The sequence below is a fragment of the Tachypleus tridentatus genome, chromosome 13 (assembly GCF_004210375.1).
Source record: "Tachypleus tridentatus isolate NWPU-2018 chromosome 13, ASM421037v1, whole genome shotgun sequence".
In the NCBI taxonomy this organism is placed as follows: Eukaryota; Metazoa; Arthropoda; class Merostomata; order Xiphosura; family Limulidae; genus Tachypleus; species Tachypleus tridentatus.
This window is the reverse complement of record NC_134837.1, coordinates 36292822-36304632: the sequence shown is the minus strand read 5'-3', so window position 1 is coordinate 36304632 and position 11811 is coordinate 36292822. Positions and strand designations below refer to the sequence as shown.

The following is an 11811-nucleotide window of genomic DNA, read 5'->3' as shown; positions in this document are numbered from 1 at the left end:
TTTGATGACGTAATTTATAAACCTGCTAGCTCTATTATCTATATACATCAAGGGGCGTTTCTCTTTCAGGAATTGATATATACAAACACACATGAAGAAGGTCATTTCCTGCTCCAATTTTGTTTTTCCTGCAGGGGGTGACCAGTTAAAACTCGTGTTGAAGTAATCTTTAACTCAGGTATCAGGTATTATGGTCGAACTCTTCAGATTATTACCGTGAAACGTTACTATTAAAGGTAATTCTCGTCTGTTTTTTTTTATTCCCCGATAAATAAACAAATATAAAATAGAATTTCTAGTGACTACTATATGAGGAGGACTACCGGCCTTTAATGACGTAATACTGCCGACAATCAAGTCACTCTGAGAAACCGGTTTGCTCGACTGTCAATTTAAGAAGCGAACAGAATCACTGCTAGAACTAATATCATGTAAGTAAACATGTCAGTCTGGATAATGATTCCTCCGAAATGCAAAAAGTTCTACTCTGTCAAGGTAACAAGAGTAAGTTGTTTTTTAAAACAAATATTTGTAGTTGAAGAGATTCCAAAGTTTAAGTTTAATCTGATAGCATGTTACCAAACCACATTTATAATGTATTAAGTATTTTCAAATATAACCGCCAGTTTACTAGTTTCTTCTTTAAAAATTACAATGTTTTTCTTTTTTTTTTAGATTTTGCTAAATATACTAACGATTTATATTGGTTTGTTAAGCTGATTATAGCATTTTGTTGAATATTACAAGTATCAAGACGATAAGTTTCGTTAGAACGTTTGCTCAAGGGAAAAGTGAAGTAGAGAGGAAAATTATGACATCATCCATATAACTGATAATAGATATATGAAAGATCGATAGGAAAATTCAAACACGAATGTCATAAGAAAATAACGATTTAACATTGCTGTGTAATTATACATATATATATACAAGGTCCGACATAGCCAGGTGCTTAGGGCACGTGACTCCCAATTTGAAAGTCAAAAGTTCGAATCCCAGTCCCACCAACATTGCTCGTACTTTCAACGGTGGGGGTGTTATTATGTTGTGGTCAATCATACTATTATTTGGTAGAAGAATAGTCCAAGAGTTGGCGGTGTGTGGTGATGACTGGCGTCATAACAGTGACTGGTCAAATCAAACTAATTGGTTTACAAATAGTATTCTAAGATTGGTAGCGAGTGTTATTGACTAGTTACCTTCCCTCTAATCTCCCTGTGGGTCTGTTTGTTTGTAGTTATGTATGGGGGATCTACGTATCAGCTGTAAGTTTACGAATTTATAATGTCACATCTTGGGTTCAACTTTCTTTAGTATATCACTTCACTAAGCCTCGTCTTGCTTGACACGAATTCCAGCAACAAACAAAGTAGCTTCCTGGGAAGGAATCAGAGAACGGGGACCACAGATTGTATTGATTTTTGAATCTTTGGTGTCTCCTCCTCCATCCCGGTGGGCAGAGCACAGGTAGCCTATTATGTAGTAGTTTTATAAAATAAGAAGAAAGATTTTGGTTAGTAAAAGCTCGTGAAATGTTCTCAGTATAAAAACAAAACAAAGAAGAATTAACAAAGAGGGTAGTGTGTAAGTACCAGTTATTATAAACTATGTTCATCCTGCCGTAAAGCTCTTGTATAAACTATACTCGGCTTATGACTGTTATTTCAAATAAAACTTTCTGATTACATAAATGGTTTCCGAGGTGTATGTAAAGAAACAAAAAAGTACGCATGGGCTGTTTGTAAATGCAGTCTTGCTAACATGCAACTACAGATACGAGCCGTAACTCTTTCTACGAGCAATATGTGTTTTTCAATTTATATGAGGGCCGGCATGGCCAGGTGGTTAAGGCACGTGCCTTGTAATCTGAGGGTCGCGAGTTCGAATCCTCATCACACCAAACATGCTCGCCCTTTCAGCCGTGGAGACGTTATAAGGTGACAGTCAATCCCACTATTCGTTGGTAAGAGAGTAGCCCAAAGAGTTGGCGGTGGATGGTTAGTTGCCTTCCTCTAGTTTTACACCGCAAAATTAGAGAACGCTAACGCAGATAGCCCTCGAGTAGCTTTGCGCGAAATTCACAAAACAAACCTCTTCATGTACATTGAAAAATCTTTGGAAAGTTAGTTGAGGTGGGTCCTCTAGAATTAACCCTGTTTCTTAACAATAGAACGTAACCTTAGACTGAATACAGTGAAGATGGAGGAGGTGGTTGCAAGGGATATAGAGAACCGTCCTAAAAGGGATGGTTAATCCCAGCATGTTTACTACGAAACGGTAAGCACAGAGGGTGATATATCATAGTATGCACATTTACCTGAAGTGTTTTCTTATCCAATTCAGGCTTCAAGATTTTAATCGGTTTTCATAACGGTTGACAAAACACAAAACAAAAAAAAACACACAAGGATATAGTATTCGATATCATCGGTTCGTTCGTGTTCATGTGGATGTCATTATATTAAACAGTGGGTCGAAGGAATAATAGATCAGCTTGGAAAAAGGAACCGATAGGAAGTAAGCTTACTCACCCTGACACAATGGCTGTTTCTTTCTTTCTTTCGATTTTATTGAGACGTTTTTTTTAAACATAAAACGTGTATTTCTACACGTTAAAAACCAAAAATAAAGTCAGGCTTCCTATTGAGAATTCTGCTATATCAAGAAACATCAAAAACAGATGCAACAACATAAAAAAAGATTTTGATTTATTTTTAAGAAGTAAAAAAACATAAATTATGTCCCACAAAATACTGGAAAAAAAGAACATGCATCTGATGCTGGGCACATACAATGAATAACAAATAAGCCTCAACAATAAATAGAGAAAACAAAACAAAAATATCACCTTTTTTATACATTTACAAAACTTCAACCTGACCTCAATTTCATCACGGAGGGGTGGTAACTGTTGATTTATGTTTATCCTTGTGAAAACTGAGTGACATAATACGCTTAGTTGATTGAGACAAGTGGGACGGTTCATTAAGTTTTTCTACCAGAAAACGCATTGCACGAGATAGTAGTTTCGAGTTTCACCGTGTTTAACTTCATCGAGTAATGAGTTAAAGTCGTCTGTGCACCAATCAGTTACAGTTTCATGCACTTTTCACGATGTAAGATGGTGCGGGTTGAGAAGTGTACGGTGACGTACTTTACTGAGTGTACATATTTAGTCTCAATTGTCTCAATAACGCCTTGACTTAGTAAACAACAGAACTATTTTTTTGCAACTGTTTTTGAAAACAAAATAAATCGTATCGCCAGGGATGCTTACTATGTTCATAAATAATTCGTTTTTTTTTTAAGACGATACACAGATCAACCCCATCTGCTTCTTTGTTTGTTTTGTTTTTGAATTTCGCGCAAAGCTACTCGAGGGCTATCTGCGCTAGCCGTCACTAATTTAGCAGTGTAAGATTAGAGGGAAGGCAGCTAGTCATCACCACCCACCGCCAACTATTGGGTTACTCTTTTACCAACGAATAGTGGGATTGACCGTCACATTATAACGCCCCAACGGCTGGGAGGGCGAGCATGTTTGAAGCACACACACACACAGCCAATACTTCAATAAATTGACAATCTTGTAAAAACATACGAGTAATGTAATTACATAGACTTACTCAGTTTCAAAAAGTAAAAAAAAACAACAACAAAACTTTAATTACTTGTCTGATTTCTATCTTTTTTTTTTTTTTTTCGTGGTAATTATCTCGTGTTGACAAGACGGAAATGCCCCCGTTATTATTAATCTTCAAGACTGTTTTAATCCTAACATTATTATATGCATTGGTATTTGAAACACGTTATCCTAAATTATTTATTGACCAGAATGCTTCTGGTCCTCTGAGTCCCAAAAAAAAAAACCACCACAAAACCCAACAATGTTGAAAGTAATCCTATTGTTTATTGCTGGAGTTGAATATATATTTTAGTTTTTTTATGTCAGTCGTTAAGCTCGCTGTATGGATCGAATCCTGAGTCACGGAGGTATGGGGAACATGCATTATAGATATAAAATGGGCGATTTTGCACGGGCTAGGAGGGAAGCAACTCTTTACATTGGATATTGTAACAGACAAGTTCACGACTATGAGCCCTAGCTATGTTATAACAATGACGGTCAAATCCTTATTATTCGGTCTGACAAGAATGGCACAAAATTGTCAATACGTTTACAGTCTTGCGACACAAAAATCCGGGTTTTGATTCCTCTCGGTGGAAAGAGTGCGGGTAGTTATTGTGTAGCTTTACAAAAAAAAATACCTTAACAGCTCTAATTCAAAGCCATTTGCCTAGTTTTGTAATTTCTCGAGGTTGTGAAAAAATTTAACTATGAAGAAAACAGAAAGATTTAAATTAGGTATGTGATAAAATATTTCTTTTGAACGTGAATCGCTAATAAACTACTTCTTGATTTGACATCTTTGGTATGAGGAGTGACATGTGTTACTACTGGCAGTGGGTTTCCAATAAAAACTGTTTTACTCAAACTATTCGAATTCAATAACTTCCCACTAATACGTTTAGTGTTTGAATGATTAATATATTTGGTTCGCGTGTTTGTTCTTAAGCCGTAAATGACGATACCCAGATGGAAATGTTTCGAAATGAGCTTTAGTGTATTTCCTGTTGCAGGAAACAGTTGAAAACAAACAGGTGAATAATAATAATAAGCCTCAAGGCCTGTGGCCTCAAGGCCTGTGCAACCTCCTTACTAAATTAGGCGTAGGCAGTTCTCGAAACGTTGCATATCAACGTCAGTCACAATCTACCAAACAAAGTAATTTCTGATTTCTTAAACATTTTCCTCTCTTTAATTATTGCATGGTTTTTGAAGAACGTAGGCATGACTTTAAAAGTTTCTGAATAAGTCAACATGACTTAGAAAGTTGTATTGGAACTTGGAAAGTCATCAATGTCCTGATTTACTATTAGCAATTAAAATATTATAAGCATATTAACGGCCTTAAGAAGGAATTTAAGTTTGATTGCTATTGGCCTATGATCCTGTTTGCCTCATTAAAGAAACGATAACTTTTCAGGTAACAGATATGAAATACGTTAACACTTCAAATTATCCCACATTGTCCTCTGAGTTCTGGTATTTTCAACCTGAAAGGCATTTCTATGCGGACACGGTTTAGATGGTTAGGTCAGAGATCCTCCATAATATTCAAGTTTAACTGTCCTTAACTTTGAACTACTAACCAGTTTTTACTTTTCGTAATTTTGTGTTACTGAGGTGGTTTCACTGTCCCTAATTTTGAGTAAGTTTTCATCCGGCTCTTTAGCCAAATAGCGGTGTTGACTGTCGCTCTTATAACGCACTCACAGCTTAAAGTACAGAGTGTGCACAGCAGCAAATCAACACGAACCTTGGACCTTCCAATCACAGCGCGGTTTTGAGAGTGACAAATTATGTATATATATATATATTCAATTTATAAATAATTCAATAAGAAGTGTGAAGACCTCGCTAGGCTTCAATAACTCTTTAATAATTTTTTGAATCGCATGTAATTAGATAAATTCAGACAAAATTAAGTTCTACTGAAATAACGCTCTATTACACGACTTACAGATTGTGTGAAGACGGTTAGAACTTCTCTCTTTTTAAACTGCGGCATTCTTTTGAAATGTCGTAGGAAGCAGTCTTTCATCTGTGTATTCATGCAACTTGTACCCATTCCACACACACACACTTACAAGAAAAATAATAAGAAAACGTTCATGCATTCCCTTTCGAAGGAAACGCTTTTTAGAAAGCACTGGAGCCAATTGGATAATTTTCTTATTGTTTTAGTATATTTGAAACTTTAAGTTACCGGAGGTGATTTCTATGCCTTTTGCAGTTGTTTTCTTTGCGCATAAAACACCCATAGAAAGTCACAAAAGGATAGCAGTAAGGCTGCCCATACAATCTTATGCTGATGTGCGCTGTATTAACGAATCTGTAGATATCTATATAATATAATTCGAAGTGCAGCAATAAACGAACTGAATTATTTTCGACTTAATAACGTTAGATCATGATTCACCTCCGAATTACTATATAGTCAGTGGAGTTCATTGGCCTCGAACGCACATTGCCGGTGTAACGTATTAAATACGGAGCATACGTTGGAGGAAATTGTGTCGATCTTGTTTCGTTCTGGTGGAGGTGATCACCATAGGTATAGCTCATATTCGGGTTTGACATAGTTACGGGTAAGTTTATTGCCTCAAGGCTCGTCAACAACAGCTGTAAAGATCTTTTCCTGTTTCCCTTTGGGGTACTTAAGGGTTTTTCCCCTCAGTAGAAAACGATAGAATTTTTTTTACATACTTTTGACCCAGTTCTCAGACAAACAGTTAGGAAGTTAAAACAACAAGCAAATAAACAATGAACTATAAAAAACACGCATTTCTTCCAGACAAGAGTTTACTTTTACACAGTCCGGGTGGCTATCATTTGTTTTTCAGGACGATCAAGAGAAATTATATGAACATGCTTTGGTCAGATATTGTGATGAATATTAATCCATCAGTTTAAAAAAAAAAAAACACTAAACGATTAAAACTATTTTTGGGGAGCCGTTTCAAAATATGTTGATCTTAACGTGGAGAATTACATACGCTATTGTAAGCTCGTAGCACGGTAATGTTCATGGAGTGGTTTCGTTTTACTCCTTTAGCATTTATGAACTACTTTGATAAATTAGCATAAATATGTCAGACAGGTCAGGTCACCATAAAAAGAAGTGGCAAAAGTAAAGAGGACAACAACGTAATATGCATATGTAATACCCATATTGTTATAATGGGCGATCTGTGCTTTGTTCACCACAGGGATCAATCCTCATATTTTAGCATTGTAATTCCGTAAATGCACCGTTGACCTACCGGAGGACATATATGTATGTGTTACTGAAGCTACATTCTTTAATAATTAACTTACTACTTTTATTTCGGTCACCCAGTGGCAATCGGGTTTCGATACTCGTGGTGGGTAGAACACAAATGGCGCATTGTGTGTCTTCGTGCTTAGTCACAAACCAAAAATTAACTTTAATTTCATAGTGAAGAATATCCTTATAAACCACACGGCGTTTGTTTTGTAGTTTTTGTAATTACCGATATATGTATATATATATAGAGAGAGTTTTGTGGTTTTTTTTTTGTAATAGGTTTTGAGGCATTTTCGAGTCTTCTATTTTTTAAACCAACTTATCAGTAGTTATTCTATGCCTAACTGTTTCAATTCTCAGGTCACAGGTGGCTATATACTGTTAATGTTGCATGTATAATAGTAAATATTCTTTTTTTGTATGTAGCTTAGAAAGAAAGTACAAGAAGTATCTTAGGCCCAGCTACTATAGGTGTTTATTGTTATTCTTGCAATTAATGATATGAATAGTACCTCGACCGTTATTATAAATGTTGTATCCTGTCCAGCATGATGAGCCCTGGTATTATGAGAAAGGCGTCGTTGGACTGGATACACAGTACTTCTCGCCAAAAGAATTTTGTCTGGCTCCTAAAACCTAATAAAGGAACTGAGTGTCACTCTTATAACGTGTCTGCAAACGAAAACGAGTTATGTGTTAAAAAATCAGGCCTTGAAACTTCTAAAGCATTTTCTACTGTTAGAATTTTGTTTCTAATTTCATATAGTGTTCTAATAGCAGTTTGGCAGTGTCGCAGTTTGTATTTGTTTTTTTCAAACTTTCGCACAAAGCTACTCAAGGACAATCTGCGAATAGTCCGTCCTAACTATTAACTAACAGACAAGAGCAGAGGTTATTAATCTGTGGTTCGCGAGCTCCCTCCAAGTGGGTAATTCGTAGTGAAGTTTCATAGGTACTGAAATGAAGCGGAAGCTTAGTGCACCAAGCCACATTTCGATTTTCGTGTGGGCCTCAACAAGGGCCTTGCACATAGACGTCACTAAGTTTTGACTTGGCAGACTCGAGGGGAAGACAGCAAGTCAATAAGCACTTATCACCAGATCTCGTATGACAGTATGTGGAGAGTAAACTAAATACTTAGGTATACCAGGCCTACAATGTAAAGCGTTTCGCAAAGGACAAATAAACAATTACGTTATAGGATTTTAAACGATCCAGAATAACAAAAATATTATTTAACAAACGAGTATTGTTTATAGCACATTTATCTTGAGTTACAGATTACTGAGAGAGAGAGAATAAACTTGGCAAGTACGTTTTGCTATTACCTTACTAGGTAGATAAGCGAATAATAAATAGCCTTGATACCGAATACCTGCAATAATAAACTAACCATAATTTAAATTCTAGATTTTATCTTGCCGAAATGTGAAGCCAGAGAGACAATTGCAATTCAAGTGTTTCTAGTTTGCACAGCTGAGAACGTATTTTGCAATCTGAATATTATTTCTAAAGGTATGATAAAGTTATCGGTCACATGCAGTCTTCGAAGACGTCCGCCTTCACGAGTACAATGAACATAATTTCTTCATTAACTATTTAAATTTTAGGCAAAAATGACCAACTATCTAAAGAACGTATTCGTATCACAGCAATAAGTTCTCGAGAACAACATGTAACTGATTACGAAAAAAGCCGCCCTTATGGACCTTTCAGTGACACAGCGATACTTTTTAAAGCCTGTAACGTTAAAAACCCTAGTTTTGATATTCGTGATGGGCACAGCACAGATAGCCCCTTGCGTAGCTTTGTGCTTAACTACAAACAAACGGCCTTTACGGAAATATTTGTATTAACTCTTAAAACTAGTTTCGTTAGTTCTCATGCTGTAGGTAGTTTATCAGGTAACTATCATAAAGACAATAAGTAGAGATACCGAGATAGAACGATATTCTATTTTACATAGAGGAAGCTCCGTAAGAAACACAATACAGTCACACAGGTTAAGTTTGATCTACGAATCGTGAAAACGGCAAGACTTTCATCTGCTTTTCTTGCAGACGTACGTGACGTACGCAAATTTATTACGCATTCAGGTGAAACTCCCGTGATACCAGTCGAATTTAATCACTCGCACGAAATGCGAACGAACAACAACCTTCAGTCTAGAATCTAGATGAAAGAAAAAGTAACGTACGTTACGCCAGAAGAAGAAACGGGCCTGTCAAGTGAAGACGAAACTTTTCTTTCAACAAGTAGACTAAAAACAGTCCCCTGTTCTCATCATGCGTGGATCTGTTGTCGCACGCCGAACAGTTCTTTAATTCCCCATTCACCCACACGTTTCTATAACTGTAGGGTTCCATTTGTTTCATCACTTGGATTTCGTATCTCCAAAACTTTGACATGTTGGTGTAAGAATCACACCCGTACGATCAAATAATTTAGGGTAAATGCGCAAAGTTTTTCATTTGCAATCTTAATTAATACGCTTAGTTCAGCCAGTGAATTAAAAAAAAAAAAAGAGAAGAAATCACAATATTACAGAAACGAGGGCGTGAGCAAAACTCTCTGTAAATGCCATGTAAGTGCCCCCTGTAAGTATAAGAAGTAACTAAAGTCATCGCTAAAATCTTGCAGTAGAATAAGTAAGATAGGTGTTTTGATGTTAGAGCGATTTCCAGCAGTAACACCGATAGATCACCACTTAACATTGGTGGTATCGAAACAATTATTTTTCAGTATAATCCTGACCTCTACATGAAAAGAACATGCCGGAATCTTCCAAGTTGTTCAGGTACAGTTCTGCATCCAATCATAGTTATCTGTCTGTGTGTTTCTTATATATCGTAGAATATATTAAATAAACCATCTACATGATACATGATATGCTTTAAGCAGGTTGTATTTATATATATATATATTTGTTTGTTTTTGTATATCGTATAGTATTTTAATTAAATCACATCTATATATTTCTGCTTGTTTCTTGCATATCATATAATATCTTAATTAATTCATGTTTTTCCGTCTACACATATCTTCAAGTACGTTTTTATGTACTTTATAGTACAGTTTCACAATAGAGCTGCATATTTGCAGTGTAGCAAAAGCAAAGAACGTTTTAGTAAATTTTGACAGTTCAGCAGTTACTTTATATAACTTAAAAGGAATGAATAAATCAGTAATTTGAGATATTAAACAGTTTATACTGAAGTTATTGTCTTCACTGTATGCCATATTTTTTTCTAGATTGTAAGGTATGCAGTCAAAATTACAAAGATCGGATGAATCTTGACTCTTTTGGGTTGGAAACCGAGATACGCACATTCGCGAGAAAGACAGAATATTTACAGCGCATACAACTACAATTGTTCGTTTGTAGTTTAAACTCTCCAAAAGTATATATAAGTCTGCGCCCTGTTATAGCAAACCTTTTTTTTTTTGACTTGAGCATATGCGTGTAATCACACAATACAACAACTGCTGACTGCTACTTTGCAGCTTTGGTTACGACCTCACACTTTAGCATACATGGTTGAGCACTCGCGGAAGTCACAAGGACTGCCACTACATTTATCCGATTGATAATCAATCAAATTAGAACTTTTCGTGTATAGTTCCAGAGATATTTGGTCTGTGTTCAGTAATAGACGTTTCTATCGTGTTTTGGATCGCCTCGAGGCAAACTGTGAACCATTAAAGCTATCAATACTATCAAATTAAACGAATTTCAAATAGATATTTAAGATAAAGGGTTCCCAGTATAAATTAGGTTTGCTTCAAATCGGAAATGTGTAACATGAGGATAAATCGATATAATAAATACCGCGTGAATGAAGGTTTCATCTCTCTCTGTGTGATGTATACTATTATTCGTTTGTTTAAAAATAAGCACAAAGACACACCATGGGTTATCTGCGCTCTGCCCATCGTGGGTATCGAAACCCAGTTTCTAGCGTTGTAAGTCCGTAGACATACTGTAGTGCCACTGGGGGGGACACATACAATTAATAAACTTGGATTATTGTTTACAATCTTATGCGAATTGATTAATTATAACACTAGCCCGTGTAATATTCCTGTTTACGTGTTTCAACAGTTCTGATTTAAAGTTAGGTTTTATGATTTTTTATGAATATTTATATTTGTATTATCCAAGTTATCATGACGAAAAAGTGAAGTAGTCAGTGCTGTTCTCCCATGACATCTTTGATTTTAAAATATTGTCCAATTATGCTATTAAAACTAGGCCTCTTGAGGACTTATTTAAACAGATTGATAGTCTATAACTGCATTCATTTGTTAGTTTTATATCTGTTATAATAAGTATTGTTTATTTATACCTTACATTTTTTATGAGTAGATAGAAACTATCCGCAAAAATAGAACAAAAGGCTTGTAGAAGTATTCTGATATTTGTACAAGTGTAAAATATTGTCAGGTTTAATTCCTCGTATTTACACGTTCAGTTAATACTCTGACGTTAGTACCAGTGCAAAAACCCTTTGAAGTTAATTCCTGGTACTGACGAACCCAATAAGCACTCTGACATTAGTATCAACGTAAAATATCTTCACATTCAATTCCTGGTACATATGCATTTAATTACCACTCTTAAAATTTACTTGAGTGTTTTCTATACGTGAAATCGTGTCCATTAAGAAAGAATATATATATACCGGACTGCTTTCTTTCCTCTGTTTCTCTATTGTATAAATGATATGGATACGAATACGTTAACTAAACAATTACTGGATGAAGTAATAATAACAATCATTATTCACAGAAATATAAACAACATAACTTGTACCTTGAGCCTTTAATAGACAACAGTCCCATTCTAGAAGCGAACTATAACAAAGTACAGTGTGCTTGATGTTTATTCAAGTAAACATATACTAGAGAATGTTAAAAC

General features: G+C 35.5%; 1 protein-coding gene across 4 annotated transcripts in view; it reads left to right on the top strand.

The window, feature by feature from the left end:
* Positions 1-216: 216 nt before the first annotated feature.
* LOC143240111 (uncharacterized) overlaps positions 217-11811 on the top strand; it is a 50770-nt gene continuing 39175 nt past the window's right edge. Inside the window, exon 1 of one of the 4 annotated variants that reach the window (XM_076482004.1) lies at positions 217-431. The gene's annotated coding sequence lies outside the window, so the exon portion shown is untranslated. Of the gene's footprint in view, positions 432-489; positions 505-9089; positions 9691-11811 lie in introns of those variants that run through there. The other 3 variants (XM_076482003.1, XM_076482006.1, XM_076482002.1) reach the window with 3 other exon arrangements.